This window comes from Ptiloglossa arizonensis, chromosome 8, assembly GCF_051014685.1.
Source record: "Ptiloglossa arizonensis isolate GNS036 chromosome 8, iyPtiAriz1_principal, whole genome shotgun sequence".
Lineage (NCBI taxonomy): Eukaryota > Metazoa > Arthropoda > Insecta > Hymenoptera > Colletidae > Ptiloglossa > Ptiloglossa arizonensis.
In genome coordinates this window covers 17,815,237-17,841,443 of record NC_135055.1, presented here as the reverse complement: position 1 = coordinate 17,841,443, position 26,207 = coordinate 17,815,237, and the positions used below count along the sequence as shown (strand labels likewise).

General features: G+C 43.1%; 1 protein-coding gene and 1 long non-coding RNA gene across 4 annotated transcripts in view; one reads left to right on the top strand and one right to left on the bottom strand.

Annotated features, from left to right (window-relative positions):
- The window catches only part of LOC143150471 (glutamate receptor ionotropic, kainate 2), a 181,933-nt gene extending 176,706 nt beyond the window's left edge, over positions 1 to 5,227 (bottom strand). For all 3 annotated transcript variants that reach the window (XM_076318749.1, XM_076318751.1, XM_076318750.1), the window contains exon 1: positions 5,025 to 5,227. The gene's annotated coding sequence lies outside the window, so the exon portion shown is untranslated. The remainder of the gene's footprint in view (positions 1 to 5,024) is intronic.
- Positions 5,228 to 24,607: 19,380 nt separating this feature from the next.
- LOC143150797 (uncharacterized) lies at positions 24,608 to 25,687 on the top strand. Its single transcript, XR_012993182.1, has 3 exons — positions 24,608 to 24,758; positions 24,934 to 25,009; positions 25,615 to 25,687. It is a non-coding gene; the product is annotated as an uncharacterized LOC143150797 (long non-coding RNA).
- Positions 25,688 to 26,207: the final 520 nt, after the last annotated feature.

The window sequence follows — 26,207 nt, the reverse complement described above, 5'->3', positions numbered from 1 at the left end:
GGGGAATGTTTGTTTCTCGTTAATAATGCCGGTTACGAGACCGAAACGTGCGTGAAACGAGGATCTTTGGCAAAAGTTATATTAAATTCTTTCCCGGCTGTTTTTCGGAACGTTTTCAGGGGAGAGGGGGAGTAACCGGAGAATTACGTGCCGGATACTCGATACTTCGAAAGCATCGATAATGAAATGTAAATAGGGTTCGGTTGTAAAATTATGATTCTTTCGAACGTAGAATTTCATCTAGTTTTGTTGCACGATACGCTGACTTTATGAGATCGAATTTGTATTTTATCGTAGTAAGTGAAATGGAGTATTCTTTTTTACATTTAATGAAATGTATACCGAATGGTGCTTCGTCGGTGATTATTATCGTTCCTTGACAAATTGCACCGGAAGATCGTAATTTTTAATTCACGAACGGCAAGCTTTTCGAGGGATTCTTATTCGCAGAAAATAATTCCATCGAAAATTGCAAGCGTACAAGGAAAGTGTACATGTTGAAATTGTAACAACCCGAATGAATTTTTCTATTCTATACAGCAACTGTATTAAAATACATCATCGTAACGATATCTCTTTCGCTCCCAATATTTAATTCTCTCGACAAAAATGTACACGAACGTTCTACTGTAATTATTTCGAACGTTGTATTTACACTCTCCGGGGTGCGGAATATTTAAAATTTCACGAAAATGAAAACGCACGGTACGAATAAACCGTGCGTGGAAATTCGAGAATTTCGAGCTATTCTAAATATTTCAGCCGAAAATTAACATCGCCGGTAACTAAAGATGCCACAGTTAGCACGAACGAGACGGTTTAACGTTACCGACAAACAATCCTCCTGACGTTTTGAATATAAATTGGGCGTCTCTTTCGCGAGGAAATGAACGGTCAAGGGAGAACGCGAGTCCCTTTCCGTATCTTCGTGATTCGCAATAATCGCGCCCTTTTATTCGACGATAATTCGTCGTGACTATAGAAACGTCTTAATCACACTCAAAGAGATAGAGAGAGAGAAAGATAGAGAAAGAGAGAGAAAGAGAGAGGTACAACGCTGATACGAAAGATGGAAAAAGTTTGAGAAAAGGATGGGGTGAAACTAGCGCGCACCCCTTTCCACCCTTTCTCAGTCGCTCCTTTTCTTTCTCGTTTTATCTGCACCTCTTTTTCGCACCCACCCTTGCTCAACACCTTTGTCAGCCTTCCTTTTCTGATTTATGATTGTTCGAAGCATCTTCGCTAGATCATCTAGAAAGCCTCGGATAAAGGAAACGTTGGCTCGGCAGTTTTCTATTTTCTTTCCTTTTTTCGCGAGATAGAAACATGGTCGGTAAACACCACGCGTATTGAACTCGTTAAAATCTTCGAATGTTCTCTATGCAATAATAACGAAAATAATACGTCCTTTCGACGTCGAGATTGTATTCGACCGGAGACGAAACAGCGAGTAAGATGAAAAGAGTCGAAGAAAACGAAAAGAGGAATTAATATACAGCTACGTGCTCTTATCGATCCAATCTCGACGAAAATATAATGTGTCTTCCGGTACGAGGATTGTATTTAATAAGAAAGTAAGTAGCGATTTAAAAAAGAAACGTAGCAACGAAGAAAATGAAAAGAATAAGTTAACGTATAGTCGTACGCTGTTATTGACCCGAGCTCGAGAACAATGTAACGATAATGTATCCTCTTCGTGCCAAGATTGCGTTCAACGAGAAATACAGTGGCGATTAACAAAAGAAGAAGAAATTAATATACAGCTGCACACCCTTATTGATCCAATCTCGGGAACGATCCAATTAAAATGCAATAAAATAATATAAAAAAAAAAGGAAAGAAAAGAGAAAAAAGAATCATAAAATGAATAAAGCAAGCAGTTATCGTTGACCTCTTTTTAAAAGCAATATAATGGTAGAGGGTTACGATGAACACTGTAGAAAGAAGCGAGAAGGATAAACAAATGAGTAAAAGTAGGCATCGCAATTATCGAAGGTAATTGAAAGTTCGCGGCTCGTGTCCACCTGCTTCCTTGCCTCCTTTCAGCGTTCGAATAAATAACTCGAGTTTACGCGAATTCACGTGATCGCAAATTTTGCCCGCGCAGCGTGATGGGAATATTTCGTATCCACGCGGGTTGGGGGGAATGCCGGGACATTTCGGGGGCAAGTTTTCCGAACGAACAAACGATCGAAATGGCACGAGCCTCAAAGGGCCAGGAATTTTGCAACACGGACCACCGAGAACTGATTTTCGCTTATGCGGGCGATTCCGCAAAAGGCCGGTCGGTAGACGGTTACGTCAGCTCGTACAATAGCTCCATCGATTGCGAGCATTGTCCCTTTTTTATCGCTTGGCCTATCTGGTCACGTGCCACCGAGAGATCCGCGAAATTAGATGCTCCCGGAGAACGCAAAAAGTGGTAATATCAAATACTTATTTTCCAACCGCCCGTCGAATGCGTTGAATCACTCGAGGAAAGATTTCCAACTTCTCCCTTCACTTTTTAACCGACTCTACCTTCTCCAGTTCCTTTTTAACTAGATCTATTTCCCCCTCCCTATTTAACCAACTCTACTTTCTCTCCCTATTTTTAACTATCTCTACTTCATCTCCCCTTTTTAACTATCCCTACTTTATTTCCCCTTGCAACTAACTCTACTTCCCCCTCCACTTTTCAACTAACTCTACATCCCCTCTCTTTTCTAACTAAATCTATCTTGCATCCCCTTTTCAACCAACTCTGTATCCCCTCCATTTTTTTAAACTCTACTTTCTCTCTCCTTTCAACCAAACTCTACCCCCTTCCCTTTACAACAAACTCCATTTTCCCTCTCCCTTCTAACAAACCTTACTCCCCCACCTCCTTTCTAACCAATTCCGTCGCTATGAATCGAAGAATCGCGAAACGTTACGAGTGTTTCGGAATGAGTTATTCCGTATCCACAGAGTCGAACGTTTTTACCCACGTGGCGTAAAAAGCTACTTCGATGAATTCGGTTCGGACGAAGAAAAGCCCGTGGAACGCGATTCGTTCCCGTTGGTCTCGACGGAAATTTAATAAAGTGGCACGAGTGTGTTGCCCTTTCGTTGTGCCCTCCGCGAAAAATTGTTCACGTCGCGCGAGAGCCGGTAACACCGAGATCGAATTAAATTCCTCTGGCAGTTGTAAGGGCGTCAGGCGGTAAAACGTTTCCCTTTAATCTCCCGTTGGTGCACGCGAATCGCTCCGTGCCCGGTTCCATGACGTCGAATTGGATGAACGACGTGCTGCTTTTTGAATTCCGATCCAATTACCCGCGTCAAAGTAAATCCCGCTCGGTAGCAATCGGGTTACCCACCGTCTGATCAGCGAAAAAATAATAATTGCTCTTTGCTGGAATTCCTGGGGTACTTGACGCCATCACTCGCGTTGTTTCGCGTTACGAATCGAACAGTGGATTGAGAGACACCGTGTGTGTATTCGTTCCGGCGAGCTCTGAATACAATTAACCCATTTACGCCGCGCGTTGCTTACAGGGTGTCTCGTGGCGCGCGGGGGTCGTTTCAAGGTAAGACTCTGGCTGCGAAAACTATGCGGAAGATCGATGGAAACGTGTGCCCTACTTGACTTTGTTTTCCAGTTGCAGGGGATTTTGCGGTAATTCTTTGGACGGATAGAAACAGTACGCGATGAGGGTCGAGAGTCTTCTAATAGCAGAGAATCAAGGTCAAAGAGAACATGCGTTTATACGATCTTTTTTCAATTTTTTTTTTACGCGCGGAATTTATCCCTGAAGCGGTGTTCGCGTGCTAAGGGACACCCTGTACAGTGTGAGTCACTCGACCTTCTTTTCTTTCTAAGATAAAAGTTTCCAACCAATTGTAAAATATATTACATCGTACGCGATTACCTAAATTAGTTTCAGGGTTAAGAAATATTCTATCGATGGAGAATTTTATTTCACGAGAAACAACTCGGTAGAATATTTACTCGCGCAGAGAGTCCTCGCGGATACAGCAATCGGTACTGTTTACATCCTAGAGGTGATAGAGTCGTTCGACGACGTCGTCGAAACTTTCAAAGGTACACGACAAAGTTCAATTTATGCTCGAATCGTTCAAGGTCGTTCCTCGAAACGGTTCCCATAAGGGAGCCTCGATTTCGATGATAAATGTGTCGAGTTACGCGATTCGGTCCCGTCGATACTTCGAATAAATCCGATTCCCGACTCGTAGTCATTTGTGTCGCGTAATTTATTCGCTAGCGTGGAAAAGTACCGAACGACCCGATTGTAAAATTGTTATCGGCGCTCGTGGACCCAAATACGTCCGTCCGCCATCGTAATTCACCAGCAGGGTTATAAGCGGTTGGACGATATTAAAACTCGCGCCATTGTTCCGTGTGCGCTCGCGCGTGTTATATACGGCCGCGGGCTAGCTCGCGTGCCGGCGTGGACTCGCGTGGAAATGGACCACGTTCGAACGAGACGCGCGGTGAAAAATATTCAAAGTCTACGCGCCGAACGAGAAAAATATCGCGACAGGATGCATCGCGCGGTGCGTTCCACCCTAGAACAGTTATTGACGAACAAATCACCGTGGACGTCCATTTTCGGTGAAATACGATCGCGCGTATCGGATTCTCCGCGCGTATTTTTCGTCTACGTTCGGTTTACTCGGACCTGAATACGGATCATTTCGAACAATTTTAACAGAACCGCGTACATGTTAAATTTAAAGCGATTCGAAATTGACCGAAAGAAATGTTTCTACGTTAGGTCTGGGTTAGGTTACGCTACGTTAGGTGTGCAAGGTATGGGACACGCTCGAGACACCTTTGAAACGTCTGTACAACGTTTAATCAATTTGGAAACGAGAACTGTGTGGAATTATTTGTCTCGAACGTAGAATTCGCGATGACGAACGTTCATCGAGATCGATATCGATTACAAATCCTACTGGATCGCACCGAAGCGTGCTGTCACCCCTAATCCCGAGTCGTTCCGATGGAGGATGGTAAGTAAGATGTTAGATTTACTTACAAAGTTTTCGTTGCGTCCGTTAAACGCTGCCAGGCTAGTCCGCGAAACGAGCAATGACGACCGATGAATTTATCGATGAACACGTGGCGATGGATCCGTGCAGAATTTTCAAAACGTTGGACACAGCAGGGCATGCGTGGTCGGTCCGGTTCCCGCGACACGCGTAAACATAACCTCTATGGCGGCCAAATTTTCATCGCGACGACATCGACACAAACACCCTCTCGAAGCAGCGGCCGGCGCGCGACTGCCGCCGGTCCTTCGGCCGTCGACTCGCGAAACCATCCGAAATTGAACGAGTCGCGGCTCGTGCCGGACACGTGCTCCTGCTGCCACCGCGCAGGCGCGTTCCCACGTGCTTCGTTCCTTTAAGGCAGTGTTCGTGAAAGTAGGGGCGCCTTGCGATACGAGCGAGCGAATGGAAACTTTCCCTCTGAAAATATATCGATATCTTGAACACAGATTTCTATCGATACATCGATCTGCGAGTTCAACAATCGTAGAAGTGTTTCGTACGCCATTAGAACCGTTACGGTGACGCGTTGTTTTCGATCGGTGACGTTCGTCGATATTTAACGAAGTGATTCCAAGTGATTCGTGAACCGAATTCTCGAACAAGATAGCGAAGTTTCGTGCTCCGTTGGCGTCATCTCTACGCCTCTCTCCGTTTGCCGATAAACGTTAGATTCGGTAAGTTTAACTGCTTTCGGTGAACTCTGTTAAATCGCTATGAAAGTTTTACGAAATTTACAAGTCTCCGCGAAGTCTTGCGGACTCACGTGCTTCGTTCTGTCTCTCGAGATTATTTAAAGAGATGGGATAAGCACTCGTCGGATACAATAGCTTCGCGTATTTCTAACCTGTCGCGACATTTCTCGCTACAGAGTTCACGGAACTTTTACGTACTTTGTTTTATTTACTCCATTATCGTTCAAGCAGCACATTCTTCCGTATTATACGAGTTCGATTTCTACAACGAAACGATACTTTTCGCGAAGCAGTAAGAAACTTCTATTTGGATATTCCATAAAATAACATACCGCTTACTTGAAGAAACTTAAACAAATTTAGTCTCCACGAACCTGATTATTAATTCGAACGTTGTCGTCAGTGTCTTCCGTTCATTTCTATTCGCCATTTTGAATTCCACCCGCGATGACCTTTTCTCAATATAAACTTTCGTCCACGCAATTTCCAAGTACTTAACATTTTTTCGCAACCGACTTCTTAACGATTTGTAAATTCTGCGCAAAGCTGTATCAACAATTTCTACCTTTTCGTGTCCCCATAATTTCTGGTCGCAGCTTGCAGCCGCGTAAAGCTCTAAGAGGAGGGAGAGGGGGGGATACGATAACGATTTTTCAAGTAACGTCGAAGTAAAATTCAATTTCCCAGGGGGAGCGTTGTTTGACGACGAGCGACGATGAAAGGTAGATGAGTTGCAACTTTCAGTTCGCGTTTGCATTAACTACCGCGAATCGCCCGCTAGCGTTGCCACGAACTATCCCCCGCGTATTTCTTTTTCCTCCCCCTCCCCCATCCCCACCCAGCATCGCAAATTTAAATTGACTTTCCCGCCAACCTCCCGTATAATTCTCGCCCGTTAAATACTTAATGAAATAGAACCCGGGCGTCCGTAAATAACACACCGCTCCTGACTTGATGAGAATTCAGCGCCAGTTTCGTATCAGTTACGCGACAAAGATTTATAAAACGAGACCGACCACGTTCCACGGGGTTTACGACACTCTCAAAGTGGCAGTAGTCGCGACTAATTTCGGAACAAATTCCGAAATTTTATATCCACGTTTATAACTTCCACCACCACCACTCCCCCCCGTGGGTTCGGCTCGTAAAGTCACCGCGTAAAGTAACTTAAATTCGCACCGATAGACACTCGTAGAACAAACAATTGCTTAGAAAAGTAAAGTAAATTTAGGAAACGATATTTCACGTGAACGTTAGAAATCAGTGGATATATGAAAAATCTACCAAAAGAAAAGAACGATTAAACGAAAAAAGAAAGGAGAAATTGTCGTTCCAATTTCCTCGGGTATTTTGAATAATTTTCTATCTCCTAACTTTAATATACTTCATAACCGACGATAATTTTCCAATTTCCCTGGTCGACGAATAATTTAAAAAAGAAAAAACGCTTTTCCACGTATTTTCTTTCCAACTATCAATTTTAGCGAGATCGATCGCAATATTCGCGACGTAAACTTTACTCTCGGTCGTTGTTCTTCGTCTATTGGCTATTCCGATAGTACGAGCAGGTTTCGCGCGAAGAACGCGTAAATTCATATTGTTGTAATGAAATCCTCGTGGTCGCGTTGGGGAACGAGGAAACGGTCGTTTTTTCGATTTCACGCGGGTTTTGCGTTTACGAGCCACCGAGAGCTCGACGAAGCGCTCGGTGAATGTAAAGTTTTTTTTTTTTTTTTTTTTTTTTTTTCTTCCGAAAGCGCGTGGCCGAAGACGCGTCTCGAGGCGGGAACGCGTATCGTGAAAGTCTTTCGGGTTATTACCCATTTTACTATCCGTACCCTATGATCGCGAACATGGCGAACACGCGTCGTAAAACACGCTGGAGTTCTCGAGGAAGTTTCATCCGCGGTGTGGCAACGACTCGCTCGTAACGCGCTCTATCACCTCGTGATAAATTTTCGGGTACGCGCGCGTTCACGTACGTTCTTAGTATCTTCGACGATAACCTTTAGCCGAAGGCGAGGTTATCCCGGCGTATTCCTGCATGGAGAAATTTAAAAGCGTGCGAGATCCTTCCGCTGCGACCTCGGTGGCTAATTCGAGTCCCTGAATAATCAACGAACCCACCGAGCTGAGATTTCAAACGAAACGTCAACTTTCGACGAGCCGACCTCGCGACCCAGAATTCCGTACGAGAATCTCGCTCGAAGGGGTTGCATGAAGCTGCGCTTCGATAATGGATCTTCTATGTTTAGTCGTCATTTATTATTTCTTGCAACGAGGGGTCACCTATAGTTAGCCACCTAGAGTGGATACTTTACTGGACGAAGTGAAACAGGACGAAGGGAAAGAGGAAAAGAAAATTGATCGATAATGTGACTCCTACGTTTGGTCGTCGCTTATTATTAGTTACAACGACGGATCTTTTATACTTAGTCGTCGAGTGTACGCTTTGTTGCGTCAAGATCGTATCTAATGGAAGAAGGAACAAGGAAAGAGGAAATTATGTCTCTCGCTCTTGAATGTATGCTGAGATCTTAGATAGACCCTAACGTTTCGATCTCACTTTCATCGCCACCATTTTGAAGCACAGAGACCTCTAATGTCGTTTCCACATAAATTGTAGACCTAAATCGTCTAATCTTCGGTATAGTATTACAAGACATCTCTTGCTCCTGAAGACGAGTCGAAATCCTCGAGAGCTTCTGACAAAGTTCAATTTCGCTTTCATCGCCACCATTTTGGAGTACAGAGCCCTCTACGTCGTTTCTACTACGATTGAAGACCTAAATCAAACTGGAACGAGTTCGTTTGAAACACTCTTTCTGATCTACCACATAGTCTTACAAATACCCCTCTCTCTTCCCCAAAGACGATCTCGATCCCCGATCGACAAGGGAAAATCCCCCAAAAAAACCCGACATTCGATCTCACTTTCATCGTCGGCCATTTTGGAGTGTACGCAACAATCTTCCCTGCCTCACGAACAACGTATTCTCATCGTATTCTCGAAGACGTCTGACCTAGTTCCAAGCTCGCCGAAACAAGCACGAAGATAACGTTTTAAATATATTCAGCAAGTCGGTGGCCACCGTCAGGGATGGGATTTTCAGGAGGCTGCCAACTCGAAAGTTCCCGAACGGGGTTAGGCGAGGGGAATCGCACCCCTAACTTCGGCCAAGTGTGGTACACCGACGGTGCGCGAGTAGCGAAAGCAACGGGCGCAACAGGTCCCTGGCGACATTTATATTCCCACGGATCAGGACACGAGTTCAGCACGGACACGAACCCGTTGAGAAACCTGTGGCATCGGAGGATCGAAACTTAAGCGCTGCAGTTCCAGTTGGACGAGGTAGTTCCCCGGGTATCCGTAGGATGGAGACACTCTCGATCTATCTAATACTTCTCGACGCGCAACTTTCACCCGATTCTTCAAACACGGATCACACGTACGCTGGAATTCACTGTACACGGAATTCCCCTCCTAGTTTATTTCTATTATTTTTCTTCTCGTTCTGTCCGTTGTTTTCTTTCTCTCCCTTTCTTTTTTCCACCTTTTTCTTCGTTTTTTTCACCGTACACGCACGTAGAAATTCAGACGCGAAGGGACACCCCCAACTGTGCCTCAGTTTCGAGGTTTACAGTTTCGAATTTACTCTCGCGGGAAACGACGACTGTTTGTCCGATAAATGCGAACGAGTTCCGCGCAACGGCCACGGAATTTCTTCCCTCGTTTCCTCGTGCCTCGATATTCCGTGCCACTTTTTCCCCGGGGGCTGGAACACGTTCGAGTCCCCGTACCGGAAACGTCTCGCGACCGTGAGTCGCGTCACGTAACGTGGACGCGTCGCGACGTCCGAACGGACGACGTGGACGAACCGGATAATTTAATATTCGAATTCTGTGAATAACTTCGGAGTATTCGAGCGGTTGAATACTAGTCTTAGAGCTCAGGGAGGGGGAGAGGGGCGAGACGATGCGATCGTTGAGAATATTTCGACGATCAAGAGTCCCGAACTCGATGTTTCGTAACCATCGGGGAATTACTCGAATTTTTCTCCCGTAATTGTGTCTTCGAGTCTCGAAATATTGAGGAAACATTGTATCGGACCTCAACCTACCGAAAGCGACTGTAAAGAATGCTCCTGAGGCATACTCGTCCATGAATTGTGATTTTTTACGATGACAATGTCCAGACCAAGGGAACAACTCAATATTGGAATATTTCAAAGATATTCGAATTATGCGAATAATGTAGAAATATTCGAGTAACTAAACAACGGAAAATACTTCGATCTGATTTCAACAAATATTTCATATCCATCAGAAACTTACTCCAATTTCTACCTGACAATTGTACTCTCGAGTCTTGAAACCTTAGAAAATTATATTTTCTATTGAAAGAAGCTACGAAGAAGCGATAATTTGCATAAATCGATTTTCACAATGCACTCACAATAACGAATTAATCCCTTTGGAGACATTTCTAGCGAATCTCTCTGTTCGATCCAAGTGCATTCTCTTCGTCTTCGTATTATACATGATGCATCGAACGCGCTGAGAGTGTCAACGAGAATTCGAAATAATTTTGCGTGGTAAATTGTCGTCAAAGAGGGGGAAAACACAACGAAAAATACCTGGAGGATCGTGTCGAAATGGAGAACCGGGGTCGTGTAAATTTCAGGCGATTATTAATTTCGTTTCCATGGACGAGAGCGGCGACGTTGTTGCGTACAAAGAATATCGCGATCGGTAAAAGCGTCGCTGGTGGTAGTGGTATTTAACGGAGGAACAGTCGAGCGGGTATAACCGGTTACGAATTACGTATGCATATCGGGCATATTGTGCGCGTGCGAGTAGAAGCGGAGCGGTACGCGTTCAGCGCGCGTAACACCGGCGCGTGGAAGCAACGGCAATTTGTTCCCGATTACACGTGGCCCCGCAACGCTTTCTACCGCGCGTAACGCGGAATCGCGTTTCCTGATGTTAATCGAGGAACGGTGAGCCCCGCGGACACGGGTAACGCGCGAAATTCCGATTCAGAACGCGAACGAAAGTAAAGCTGAACGCGGCCAGCGCCGCGATCGAATTGATCGCGCTCGAGGAAGCGCGCGGGTAACGTCGATGCATCGATAAAAGTGAGGATAAATCAACGCGCGCTAAACGGACAATTTCCGCGGTGGTCGTCGCGCGACCGAGAATGCACGAGTACCGGTCGAGCTCGTTGGACGAAATTCTTCTCGCGAGCCGGAAAATACCGTGAATTTCCTACGGATACGGCCGTGGCTCCGGACAAGGACGGAAATCCGGAAACGGAAGTCTCCGCTTTAAATAAGCCCCGTAGTTTGCTCTCGACGCGCGACAACGGGCTCGATCCCCGCGCTCGTGCCAGCACCGAGCCTGGGGACTACTTGTCGAATCGTTTTACGCTCGAGTGGGTAATTTTCGACGTACTCGAGTGCTCCGGTAATGTACGAGTACGTAGTCGAATGCTCGAGTCTTTGGATCCACAGGGCTGTTCGAACGGTAGAGTATAGGAGTAGTTGGGTATTTGAGTGTACTCGTGTATTCGGATAGTCGAGTATTTCAATAGTTGTGTATTCGAATAGTCGAGTATAGGAGTAGCTAGGTATTTGAGTATACTCGTGTATTCGGATAGTCGAGTATTTCAATAGTTGTGTATTCTAATAGTCGAGGATTTGAATAGTTGTGTATTCGAATAGTCGAGTATTTGAATAGTTGTGTATTCGAATAGTCGAGTATTTGAATAGTTGTGTATTTGAATGTGCTCGATTATTCGAATAGTCGAGTATTAGAATAGTTGTGTATTTGAATGTGCTCGAGTATTTGAATAGTTGAGTATTTGAATATACTCGAGTATTTGAATAGTTGAGTATCCAGGTAGCTGAGTATGTGAATATATTCGTGCATTGAAATAGTTGAGTATCCGAGTAGTTATGTATTTGAATATGCTTGAGTATTCGAATAGTCGATTACCCGAATATATTCGAGTAGTCAAATATTCTAGCATCGACCTCGATCATTCGAAAACTTGAGTATTTGAACATACTCGACCACTCCAACGTAGACCAAATACTTCACTATTCGAGTATTCGAGTATTTGAATATGCTCGACGATTACAGAACCCAATTTGAGTATCTTTTGCCCCGATTGTATAAAAGGGGGAGTATTTATGTTACACAGTCCGGTTCGTTCGTTCCGTTTCAAAGATAAAAAAACAATATTCGAGGCAGAGGTTGTTCAACTGTGTGGAAAACAGATGACTTTTGTTTCAATGGTAATATTATTTCCAGTTTAAATGGAACCGTACATCCTTTTGTTTACCCGGTAACAATGGCTCGGCGAAACGAACCCAACGACCTAGGTTGAAGGTCAGGAGAACTACATCTACCAGCCGGTGCTTCGTTACTTTTAAACGCAATGGTAAACGGTCCCGCCCTGCCCGACACCGGAATACACTCGCGCACCGAGCTGCCCGCGCTTGCTAAAAGTGTAATAATAATAAAGGATAATAATAAGCGGTGTCGGTGATAAATTCCCGGTCGCTGGCCCGTGGCCAGACGTATCCTTCCACGTCAGAGTGCTCGCCGACTGAAATATTCCCGCGACTCGTTACGCTTCTGTTTCCCTAGCCGAATGAATTTTTCGCCAACGAGCAGAGCTTCTGTTGTGCAAAACTTCCGGTGTTACCATTGTTCCAGAAGGCCGCCTCTGCTATCGATGCGAACACGCCGAGGAATTACGCTTTCGGAATGACCGTAATGGCTTCTCCGTCGGCTTCCATTAGCGATGCTTTTAATTTCCGCGGAAAACACCACGAGGGAAAGCCAGAATCGAACACGCGTTCTGTTTTCCCGCAAGACCGTGTTACGTTGTTTCAGTTAACTGCTCGCGCATTCGACTCGTGAAATCAGTTCCCGTCTGGCAAACAAATTCATTTTGTCGTCTCGACGCTGCCCGAGATATGGAAACAATCGCGTTTTATCCCACCAACGGGATAAATCGATCGTACTTGCCGCGTTGTAACACCATACGAAGGAAAAGATTGGCGAGAATCCGAGCAACGTGATTCTATAATTCTTTTCAACTACAAGGTAAGTTCAATTTTCGAATCGCTTAAAATATTACAAATAACCGTTAAAATTACAAATATTCATAATTCGTATTCCCTGGTGAGTAGTAATTTTCATCCGAAACAAAGAGGTGGGAATACATCCCTGATAGATTCGTGATACACAAAAAATACACCCCTTAGATTTAAACTCTTTAAAGTGTTCAAGCGATGCACAATTTTTCCGCACCAGAAAATGTCCTTCCTTGCTGCTCTAAGATCCTAAAGAGTCTCTTTCAGAGGTGGTGGCCCCTACCCCTGGAAGACTCTGTTCCTCGGGCTTAACGAATCCCTCGACTGGTCCAGGTCGAGATGCATTGTTCCGTTTCGTTCCCCTCTGTCTCTGTCCCCCAACTACCCTCCACGTTTCGTCTTCCGAAGCTTTCGACGATTTCGTTCGCCTCGAACTGGTTCCCGTTACGCGCACGCGCGTTTTATCGTACGCGGTGCTAATAAAGCGATCGACGAAACCGGGTCCACGGGCGCTGGTTAATTTGGCTCGGTGCCCTTGATTAAACGTCTGTCCCTTATCGGGGCTCGGGTACCACCGGTCGCCTGCAACGTTTCCGGAACGTTGTCGGGAAATTTATCGGCCGGACAAGTAACCCGGAGGTTGTCGCCCGGTATTGTTTTTCCGTTATCTTCGAAACGGTTCAGATTACTCCTGCTTGCAGGAGTTAGCATTCACGACAAGGTGGCCGACCGGAACGATTCCATGTTTTAACGATACCCGGGGATCGATCCTCTCCCGTGTGCCAAACGATAAGCTGCCGTTGTTCGGCACAAACGTGTGCAATTTTCGACGATGGTTTCACCTTTCGTGGTTTTTTCCCACGATTTTTAACGGATTCGGAAGAATCGATTGGCGAGGTCAGAGAACCATAAATGTGTTAGAGAATACGTGCAATCTGTTGCAATCGTGTAACAATTTTATCGTTCTTTTCGAAAGGGCTGGTTCAGTACTTGTTAATCGAAATACACTGAACGCCATTGAATAACTTTGAAGATGTATCTTCGGTTTACAAGCTGGTGTCTTTTGTATTGGGTTGTTCGGGAAGTGACTTCGTTTTCCAAAATGGAGAATATGTAATTTAATAAAATGTTTGTATACTCTAAAAGAATCGTGTTTCATTTTCACCAAAAAAAATGAAATGACTTTCCGAACAACCTAATATTATTCTCGTCTTCTAATCGTTCCTAAATATACGAATCTGGGATACAAATCCGCTTTAGGTGTCTAGGATGTTAAAGAATTAAGTGTGTTAATTCTTGAGTTCTTCTGTGGTTTATTTGGTACTTCGAGGTGATGATAGATTTTTCGTGTAATGTTTTCTATTGGTAAGCTCCAAAGGTCACCTTTGGTTCGTTCGTACAGAATCGAATAAATGTATCTTCGAACGAGCTAGAGCACGATTCGTATTGACGGACGAACGTTCGAAGATCGTGTACGAAGAGTGAACAAACAAAGCTGCAGAGTCGTGTGCAAGAGTCGAGGACGTCCTTTGTAAAAATTGATCCACTTCGAACGAGCTCGTTAACCGTTCCGTCCATCGTGGATCTTGATTCCGGTGACAAGGTATCACGTGGAAGTTGTAACACCGAAACGTGAGGGTATCAAAGCCGAAAATTAACCGCTCGTTTTAATACGATCGACATCCGGCTGCCGCGGCGCATTCGAATGGCAAATTTAATGAACGAGCGGAACACGGCTGCGAACGTAACGAGAATTAATGGGAAACCGATGTGGGATCCCGTAGGATCGATAAGACGAGCTGGAAGGGACGGTGTGAATTCGTGAGAGCTCCGAGAGAAAAATGGCGACGCGGAATAGCCGACGGATCGCTGCTTAGGCTCCACGAGGTTGTAATTTATTCGATTAATCGGTCAGTATTTCTCGAATTACGTTTCGCTCGTGCACGGGATTCCAAGCCGATGATAATCACTCGTCCGGTTAAATTTTCTTCGTTTCTCGCGGGGCCCGAATTTTCGCAACCTCGTTTCCCCGTGTTGCCGCAACGCGTGTTTTCGCGTGGTTAAACGCGATTTCCTCGAGCGGAAAAACGTTTATCCGTGGCGAGAATTTCTCCCGCGAGTCAAAGAGTTCCTTCTCGGCGTCTAGTTCGTAAACGAAAGAATTCGTAAACGCGAACGCCGCTCTATTCCGGGGAACAATTTTCAGATGGAAAACCGTGGCCACGATGCACGAGCTTCGTATAGAGAAGTTTGCCGAAGAATTTGATCAGAAACTCTCCCGAGGCTCTGTAATTGAAATACACGATTCGAGTATCTTTCAGCACGGAGAGACTCGCTATGAATTTTAGACGACAAGCTTTAAGGGGTAACGAAGAAATGGTCAGATCTTTGAGTCTCTTCAATTTGTTGCGAAAACGTCAAAATTATTTTTTCAAAGACTAATCGTACGTGGAAGAAATTATTTTTAAGGAATTTCTATTTCTGGGAGTAACTTTTAGGTGAAATTTCAACTCCGTTTTAGTAACAAGATGTATTTAAAATAATATAGGCAATTGAAATATCCACTTTGAGTTTTTTTTTAGTAAGAAGTGATTTATTTTATATTATGATTTTTGGATTTTTGGTAGTCGTTGGTTCGTTGCAGAAAGGTAAAAATTATTTTCTCGAAGATGAATCTTACGTCGTGGAGTACACGATCGTTTTTAGAACACTTTGAATCGTCGGTGTCTAGCTCGTGACGTATGTTTCCTGCAATATCGAGATTTCCAGATCTGTGTACGTTAGAATAGAAAGACGAGTGAGTTATTCCACGTCATGGGGAACATCGATCGTAGGCTCGGTGCAAATTGTACAAAGAACTCGAAGCTCCTCGAGATCCGTTATCGCGAGACTATTAATCTTCGTCCAGTGCCCGGTTTCCGTCAGATTAGGGCTTCTTTGTATCTGTACGATGGTGCGACGACAGCTCCGAGTAGCAACATCATTATTTACATAAAACGACGGGACAAAGGAGAATCGCTTCTCTTTTTACCCAAGTAACTAAACATCGTGTTTCGGTACGATACCTCGTGTACAATCTGAACCTTGACACACGTAAGTTCAAATTCAAACAATTATCCAAAACAATATTACATTTCATTGCACTTCATACTCATCGTAGAATTTATCCGCGACACATTCTCCCCAATATCTTCTTTCCAGCTAGAATTTCCCTTGGTCATTTCATCCGTACATTATCCGGGTTCTGTGTCACCCAATCCTGATTCATGCTCAAACACTACGTCCTATACCTTACGCTTTTATCCTTACTCCCCTTGAAAGCCCAACTAGCGAATACTAAAGGAACATTTGAACCTTAACCTTCTTCAGAGATATATTAATCCATCCTAATCTTTTATCATCTTCATTTTCCTATTTTTTTACACGTTAGATACTTCTTGCATCAGTTTACTTACCTGTCTCTCACGATTATCAGAATATTAACTTTCTACCTTTGGAAATCCCCCTTCGCAGAATCTACCGCTGGAAAACGTTCCGTAGTCGTGTTTGGATCTCTCATTTCCCTCGGAGAAATTGTTGAAAACCGAAAGAATCTATCTCGGCGCCAATGTAATCGCCAGAGCGTCGGTAGTATACAAAGTTCCCTGGCGGGTGCAAAATCCGGATAAATCCGGGCGGAGCCGTTCCACTGACATCCCATTCACGGACTCCGGCCCTTATCGGGGTCCAGCCGTAAAGTTGCCGCGTTATCAGCGATGCTCGCCGCTCCGCGTAGTCACGAACGTCCGTTGAATCTCTGTTTCGCGTTTCTGGCTATGCGATGTATCGTTGCCACGTTTGGCGCCTTTATTTCACGATCGAGACCGGTGTGGATCTCACGCGTCTCGAGTCGATCTTCGCCCGCTGTATCCCCTCCACCGATTCCGGCGAGAGAGAAAATTTCGCGGCCGACCTCCACCAATGTTTTTTTTTTACCATTCTGTCGTCACGCGTCACGTACACCGGGTAACCGGTTCTCTTTTCGTCCTCTCGACCCGACGATCTTTTATACGGCGGCGACATTCCATGCAATCTACCGTAACGACCTTTGATGTCGAATCTCACCGTAACCGATGAAGATAATGCTCCTGTCCCCCGGCCGTGACCTGGGTCGATAGTGTCCCGCGATAACGAGTTAAAAAGAACTCGCTAACGAGCCGTGTGATCTCTACGCCGGGAGGTACCGGTGCTATAGAAGGGGTTCTCGCGTGCGCGGAAGGTAGTCGATGTTAATTGCGGTGAAGGGCTTCGACGCGTTGATTGTCCGGCTGTCCGTGGGCCAGTCGAGCTGTCAGTGTTCACTCGCAACGAGATAAGGTAAATGTCTCTCTGTTATCGACCCACTCTTTTCGAGTCACTTTACACGACTGTAGAAAATGGTATTGTTTTTTTTTCTTTTTTTATTTTATGGGAATAAATGTTTCAATTATTGCTTCTGTCGTCTTTAAATTATGCAGTTTTTATCGGTGTCGATGCACTTCTTTCGAATTACTTTACACGACTGTAGAAAACTGTTTTTTTTTTTTTTTTTGGGTACATTGGAACATATGGAAATAAATATTTGAATTATCGCTCTTCGGGTCTGTAAATTATATAGTTCTTGTTATTATCGACATGCTTTTTCCTGAGAAAACAGTCTTGTTTTTTCAGGTGCGTTGTAACAGTGGAGCATTTTATGTTGTATATACGAATAAATGTTTGAATTATTATTCTCGGGGTTTGGAAATTATATAGTTCTTGTTATTGTACACGGCGTTGGAGAATTCAACGACCGACCGGTATTAGTGTGTTTTGTGAATAAAAATAAGAAAAAGAAGTTTTGTAAATAAAGTCGAATAAATGCTTTATCGAAGAATCGTAATAGAAGTATAAGGTCGAGACAAACTTCCTGTTAATATGTCATAGGGTGTACAGGAGTCGATAATATTTGCGTAATGTGTTTGCACGCGTTGTGTTTGCTGTTTGAAATTGCTGAAGGCAGTTTCTATCGCTTTTATTCGTACAAACTAAAACATCAATATTGTATCGACAAATAGGAACACTTTGAAATGGAGTAATAACAGTAAGGGATTAATACGAGCTACGTCATCTGCGGCCATATCAAGTACAGAAAAGCCATCGATTTATTCCTACGCTACAAGATGCTAAGAAAAAGTTCTTCGTGTATTTATTATAACATTTTCATTCACAAACCTTTTCCTCTACTCACAAAACATACTGACACCGGTTCATCGTCAAGTCCCAGAACACCCTGTACAATAATAACCTACGATCTCCAAAATTGTCACAATACACTACAAAATGATATTCACTCTCTACAATGAACATATTATACACTCCAATGAATCTCCGCAATACTAATTACAGTATTACCCAAATTACAATTTCGCAATACCGATTACAGTATTACACAAATTACAATTTCGCGATACCGATCGTAACATTACGTTACCTCCTGTAACAATGAGTCGATAAAGAAAAAAACGTGAAAAATAACATAGTTTATCCCCGTTTGGTTCGCTCAAGACGAGATAATGTTTTTCAGCGCGAGAAACTTTCGTAACCGCGTCCTTCGTTATCTTCGCCCAGCGGTAAATATCGAGCGTCGAATTTCAATTGTTTACGAGGGGAACAACGCTCGCGTGTTCCAGGGAACGACGAGTGGGGAGAACGTTAAAAGCGCTTATTAATTGCTCGGTGGCCGAACACACGGTAAAATTGCTACCGTATTATTTTCGAGGGCTCCCGGCCAGCCATTGTCGGCGGTCGCAGGCCGAGTGCATTAGAGCAAAGTGCATCGAGCCCCGGAACGCGTTACGCCATTACGAGAATTACCATCGGCCCACGGCGCCCCTTGTTTTTCTCTCTGTTGCCGTAAAATTGCCCCGTTTATTGGGATTCATTGTTGCCTCGTCCGCCTGCATTTCCACGAGCCATGGGGGAACGAGCAGAGGGGACAGAGGCGTACGAAGTGGGGGATGGAAACGTGTCGGCTGTCAGTGTCGAATTAATTCCCCGTCGCGGCGTTGCCACCCCGATAAACGTTTTCGAGGGATGCTCGGCATCTCTTGGTACTCCATGCTCCGTGTTTCGACCAACGAATGATTCTCAATCGACGAAAAATGTCTCCTTTTACCTGTCGTCTGTCACCGAGACGAGACCTTCTTTTTAACGATCGTCTCGAGTTTACGGTTTTGGTAATTGCACAAAATTTACGCCACCCTTTGAGATTCGGGGTGGAACGGACACTGAGATTATTCTGTACTTAAAACTACGTCGAAAAGGTGGAATGAGATTTTTTGTGGGAAGATGATTTGTAGAGATAAAAGGTATTGGAAATGTACGGGGCACACGGTTTGAGTGATAGGATTGAGAGAAACGTACACGGTGTTTTGAGATTGAGGTGTTAGAATCGACAGCGAGGTGATTTTGTATTTAAAATATTGCGTTAAAATATTTTCACAAAGGCTGCCTTTTTGATTTTCAAAATCAATTACTTTCAGAGCGGAACCTCGTGCGTGAAAATTTCATTTTTTATTTTGAATCTGTTTTTGTACGAGGAATCGTCCTTCGATTTTATCGAATTTTGGAGCTGTGTAGGTAACAAGTGCATCGTTCAAATTGAATAATACACTATATAGTCTGAGTCAGCATCAACCGAACCAAAATTTCGACAGTATGCTTTTTTATAGCTTTAAACGCACGAGTAACCAGTAAAATTTATTATTACAATACTTACTTTCTCGAGAAAACTATACTTTGTCTGACCACTTAACGACACTAATTTAGGAGCAAAGGTACAAATTACGAGGGCCTAAATTTAGAAACTACAAGCCAGCGTTATAACCTACTCCCATTACATTTATCCCTGTGTCTCTTACTTGTCGAAAGATCTATGCAGAAGGAAACAAAGAGATTACAATTTTGCACCCAGGATTCGAATTCAGATCTTTCGTTCGCCGATTGGACCTAAACAAATCGAAGATGGATACCTTTCCCTAAACCTGATGCACCTAAACGATTCTAACGTACAATTTTCCTATCCTGACGAACATGGCCCGAGAAACTTGAATTTCAACCAAAGAAACAACGAATACCAAGCCAGAGAATTCGAGAGAAAATTCTCTAAGAGAAGGATCGATGCAAAAGAAAACGAGAAAGTGGTTTGACGGGTCTATCGACGCAGGATTGGAACCTGGATCGATTGAACTATCGAGTCTGTCGATAAATTCTCCCGTCTCGAAGGTAATATTTCAATTGGCGATCGTCTGCTATATCTAACATCGATCCCTTCGAACCGACCATACCGAAACCGACTATACTGAAACCGACTGTCCCAACAACCGAAGCAGAGATCCGCCAGGTAGCCAGACTGATGAGGCTTCTGGCAGACTACGAACAGGACACCTCCCCTTTTTATCCTTTTCTCCTCCTCCTTCGACCGACACCTTTCACGTCGTTCAGATTCGTATATCTTAACTTGATTATTCATACAGGTAAAGTGTTTCTTGACCAGTATTTACATACATCGAACTTAATTACCACTCCTAACTCGTAAATAGTCGTGACCGTATTGCTTGTTCAGCTGGGCCTTCGAGGAATTCTATTGTTCCCTGATCCATGTCCAGCCAGAAACGAAACAATTTTGTTTATCGTCTATAATTATCACGCAACATAGATACTGTTTACGATTACGGTGTACAATATCGGTCAGATCGTTTCTTACGAAACATAACCTCGTAAAGCCTGACGTGTCCATACGTGGGGACAAACAATTTTTTTTTATTCACTCAGGTGTCACAATCTCTCGCAAGTAAACAGGGTTAAACGTAAACGATGGAGGTTACGCGTTCGATTAGAAACAACGAACATAACCTCTTAGAACCTAACCTATTTATACGTGAAGATTAAAGATTCTTTGTTTTGTACTCAGGCGCTCTCGTAAATAAATAGAATTAAGGGTAAACGATAGAGGTTACACGGTCGATTAGAAACGACTTTCCAATTGTTTACTTTAACTATAATATTTCGCTTATAATCACGAACGAGGTTCAGATAACAAGAACTTCTCTCGTCCTGTGTTTCAAAGATTCTTTAATAAAGGTAGATTCTCAATTCTATAAAATAAATTCGGTTTTTTACAATCGTTATTGTTCGTCGAAGGAGCCACAGGGGATCCTGAAATGATTGGTCCCGGTTGTAAAAATGGAAACGAGAACAGTGGATGATGAAAATGTCTCGATTTCAAAGAGTCTTCGATCAAATTTGGCACGTGAGGTAAATTCTTGAGTGTAGTGTCAATTTTTGAAAGTAAGTTCGGCTTTTCTTGGTTATTGTCGTTCATCAAAGGGGAAACGAGTGATCCTGGTCCTGAATCTGGTGACGAAAACTGTGGATGATGGAAATTTCCTGATTTCGAACCGTCTTCGAGCAAATTTCTCATACGAGGTAGATTCTCGAGTGTGGTGTCAATTTTGGAAAGTAAATTCGGCTTTTCTTGGTTATTATCGTTCGTCAAAGGGGAAGCAAGTGATCCTGGTCTTGAATCTGAAGACTGAAACTGAGGATGATGGAAAATTCCTGGTTTCGAATCACCTTCGAGCAAATTTCCCATACGAGGTAGACTCTCGAGTGTGGTGTCAATTTTGGAAAGTAAATTCGGTTTTTCTTGGTTATTATCGTTCATCAAAGGGGTGAGAACTGATCCTGGTCCTGGATCTGGAGATTGATACTGAGGATGATATAAATTTCCTGGTTTCGAACCACTCTCGAGCAAACTTCGAATTTGTTGCACTTCGCCTAAAATTTTAAACGGCGATGTCAAACTTGACATTAGACTCGGACCAGCGAAGTTTCTGTGCAATTCCTCTATCGGTGTTCTGATAGCGTCTCGAATTAGACACCGTAATATTATCGAAGTTGAGCCTCGAATCGTCTGCAAACAGAGAAAGAACATTCGACAATTTTTATTATTACGATACTGTTCGTGTAATATTCAAAATTTGTCTATATTGGGGACAGACAGCGATGACGAGAGCAACGAATTTAATCGGGGGGCATTGAAATGAATGAACAATTTGATATACATACGTAAAGGGAGACGAGAAGCAACAAAGCCACTGTAATGTGTTTCGTTCCATTCATAGTTTGTATTATGTAGGAACGTTTACAGTATGCAGAAACTCGTAATCCACTTGAGACAAATGTACGATGTAAAGTGACTCGAAGAATGTTAGGTTACTTTATATACCCGTATCGGTTTTCAAGACAAATTTCATTACACGAATTTGGTAAACGAAGTTGTGTCCTGTTGTCTTGTTATTCTCACGATTTCGATTGACGCTATCGGAACGTTATCGAAACGCTATCGAGTATGGTTCGTCACACGGAGGATGCAAAAATTCGCGATAGTACGCGTCACGATGGTATGCGATCGCGTGGCGATAGCTTTGTTTCTCGGAATAATATTCCCAAACACTGTTTGCAATAGAACTCTTTCACTTTACAGTTTTGTTTAGAGAAACCTTTCCATAGAAAGATACCAATTTATTGTAAAAATATATGAACCAAAATGATACGATGAAAGGAGCACACTGCTTTGATGTCTCTGACCTTTTAAATTCTATATGTTCGTTTATTATATTAACAAATTTAAACACTGAAAAAGGTCCCCCAAAAGAATTCTATCGAAACGTTGAAAAAACGTTGCATTTTTAGGTATGAATTTTATCTTCTCGAGAACATTTTTTATCGACAGAAAAATTATGTCATATATGGCCCAGTATGCTTTATATGCACATAAACTTTCATTTAAGTCAGACCTGTAAGTTAGGTTAATTTCCTCGTACTATAGTGTAAATACACTTTTTTGATCCGTTGTAGCTTCTTGGCTAATCAGTTTGTATCTTAGTGTACACGAACATAAGTGTAACGAGGGTTCCACAACACATGGAAAGATCGAAACTTTATAGTTGACGATGTTGACCAGATACCAGAAAAGTACAAATGTCATGACTTTATCAAGCACGATAATTGGATCACCGTAGTAAGGTGTTTACTTTTCGATCCAACAGACGTTCAACACTGTTTACAATTCAATCGACGCGAACGATAACACACGACCGTAACCGCGGTTCGATGAATCTTCCTTCACTTGGAACACGCATATTTGTACATCGATGACTCTGCGAACACGAACACCGACGTTCGTTGTTATTACGAAACACCGTTATCGGCACGCAACGCGTACTATCGTCTTCGCGAATATTTTCGTGTTCTCACGAAATCATCCTCCGGTAGACACCGTTTATGCGAACCATGCTCTATGGCGTATACATAAGTAAATCGAAATCGTGAGAATAACGAAACGACGATGCAAAACTTCGTTTATCGTATTCACGTAACGAAAATACTTTTGAAAATCGTTACGTGCCGATTGAGGTATATAAAGTGGCATAAAAATTGTGCAATTCACTAGTCGTTGTACACTTGTCTCAGGTGGATTACGAGTACCTGTATTCTTTACCATGTTCGCCATGAGTGGAACGAAAATGATTTCCGTCGGTTTGTTGCTTCTCGTTTCCCTCCACGTACGTATAAAAAATTCTCAACTCAATTTAAAGTATTCCTCGATCGATACGTTCGATGATCATTCAACAAACACGAGTCTACGAACAAAAATTTTATTTACCGAATAGAATTCCGTGCGAAAATATTCTATTCATATTTTCTTTATTTTTAAACGAGCAATCAGTTTTTAATTAACGCTCCTTCAACGCGCGGAACACGTCATGCACCGAAAACGAGGACAATCGCGTTTCGATCGTCATTGTCGCTTTTTAGCTCGGAGCGAGAACGAATCTTTCCATGCAATTTTAAACGTGGAAATTAATTCCACAACGTTTCTTCGATTGATCGGGGAACGTAAATTAAATTCAATTCCGTGTCTTTCCCTTCTCGCGACACCGTTGCGATTCACCGTGACAGATTTATTTACGAATGGTAAATATTTCGAACCCTTAACGTTTCGAAATATCGAAACTTTTAATGACTAAATACGAGGCACGAATTTTTCATCCCAACTTTTTTGTTCTTTAATAAGGAAAGCGGAGTAAAGTTATTAATTAACGGATCGTAACTATCTATGCAAAGTGTCCGCGGATATTCGTGCAAGTGAAACTTTTCTACCAGTGAACATTTTTAAACGAAACGATACATATATCGACTACTGTATTCGTTACTGTATTTCACGTCTCTACGTAAATTTGTAACATTACACGAATAATTTCGCATCGATTCAGGTGTTAAAATATTGTCCCTTTTCTATTTGAAGACGATCGAACACGCCTCCGCGAACCGCTTTTTGCAACGTTTCCGAAACCTCGTCAAAGTACCTCAATTGGAATCTCGACTGGAAAACGTAGCCTTGCAAACGCAAGGCGGGAGTAATTCAGGAGGAAGTTCATCAGGGGGTGGGAGCCCTCACCCAGGAGGGGGTGATATTATGGGCCAATTGAGAAGTATTCGAGCTTTGATCGAACAAAGTTGTACTTCTTCGTGCGGTGGCAATGTAATAAACGGAGGAGGATCATCAACGAATGGAAAAGGAGGGGACAACGATTGTAATGAGAATTGTGATCACGGGGGCGAGGGTGGACAAGGTGGACAGGGTGGACAGGGTGGACAAGGTGGACAAGGTGGACAAGGTGGACAAGGTGGAGATAATGGTGGTCAAGGTGGAGATAATGGTGGTCAAGGTGGAGATAATGGTGGTCAAGGTGGTCAAGGTGGACAGGGTGGTCAAGGTGGTCAAGGTGGACAAGGTGGAGACAATGGACAGGGTGGACAAAGTGCCGAAATTATTCCCATTCCAATCCCTGTGGTTCGTTCTTTACTTAATAACACATAGTATACACTTCTGAGAAACATTCGATTCGAGTTTTCCATCTTGTACATTATGTTGAGCACTCTGGTCAAAGAGAAGAATGCAAAGATTTTATCCTAATGGACATTGCAATACCGTATCATTAATTGGAAATTTTTTTCTGTTTCTTTAGCCTAGCTGCATCTAGGAGTTTGAAGTCATCCAATTCGTGCGTGGAATTTTCAATATTTATCTCTGCGTGGATATAGGTTAGATTCTGCAAGGTTATGTTTCGTAATCGAATTCTTAGCCGCACCTCGTCTCGTGTATGCATACGTATTCTTGTTACATGTATATTTATTTTAATATATCTGTATATTTACTTCCATGTATGGATGATAAATATGGTTAAAAGTATTAATAATACAACGTTGCGTGTGATCATAGTTTCGATGTAATCAAAATGGCGCGTTTACCTCGAAAAACCAGACACGACTACTATAAGTTTACTTAATCTTAAAACTGCTATAACTCCGTTAAAATTCATTCGATTTCGATGAACGGTAAACCATTTTAAAGCTTGAACTTTCTACTTTTCAACGCATTAAACGACTATTATTGAAATTTGCGTTTGGAACTTGAAATACGTTGTTAAAGACAAATTGATTAAGCAGTAAATTTTCTTGATGTTTTAGAATTGGATAAGTATTGTTTACGAATTGTAAACAATATTCATTACAAAAATGTACATGTACATATACACATGCATATGTGTGAGTGTATATATTTCCAATAATATAGATTACAGTTAAGAATGTACATAATTAACAATACTTGTTAGTTTCCAACTCACTATTTTGCTTTTGGGGCTCAGCATGCCGTACAACAATTCTCGATTATCGTCCAAGTAGTTTTCACTACTCGAAAAATGATATTCTACAAGTCAGGAACCTAAGTAAATCTTCTTTCGGACCACGAGTCGCGTTTCTCGCGAGGCTGAAGAAACATGCCAGCACAGGGTGCGTTTCGAGGGATCGTTCTTCGAGGTGACTGGACAAAGCTCAACGTGGAGGATCACCGTCGCGGAAAGTATTTCCGGTTAGAATAGTTGCAGGAGGAGGTTCGAAATGCGGAACGAGACGAGCGATTTGCTAGCCTCCGCGCGGCAAAAGTCCACCAGCGAGCCAACTCGGACACAGTCCGTTTGCCTAGTGAAAGCGGCACGGTAATAATTGAGTTTCAAGCTTAATCGCATGGTTTAGGTTCAGCTTGTTTGCTATGATTTAACCCAAAATAGAGATTGCACCAGCCGCTGGATCGCTCCGATCGCGAGCACGGCTAACTAGATTAACGGGATAAATATAACTTAATTAGAGCGTCACGTTGCGATTCAGCAACAATACCGAAATTCATCGCCGCCGTGGATCGAACAACGTGTTTACCATCGATGTTAATCGAAATGTCTTT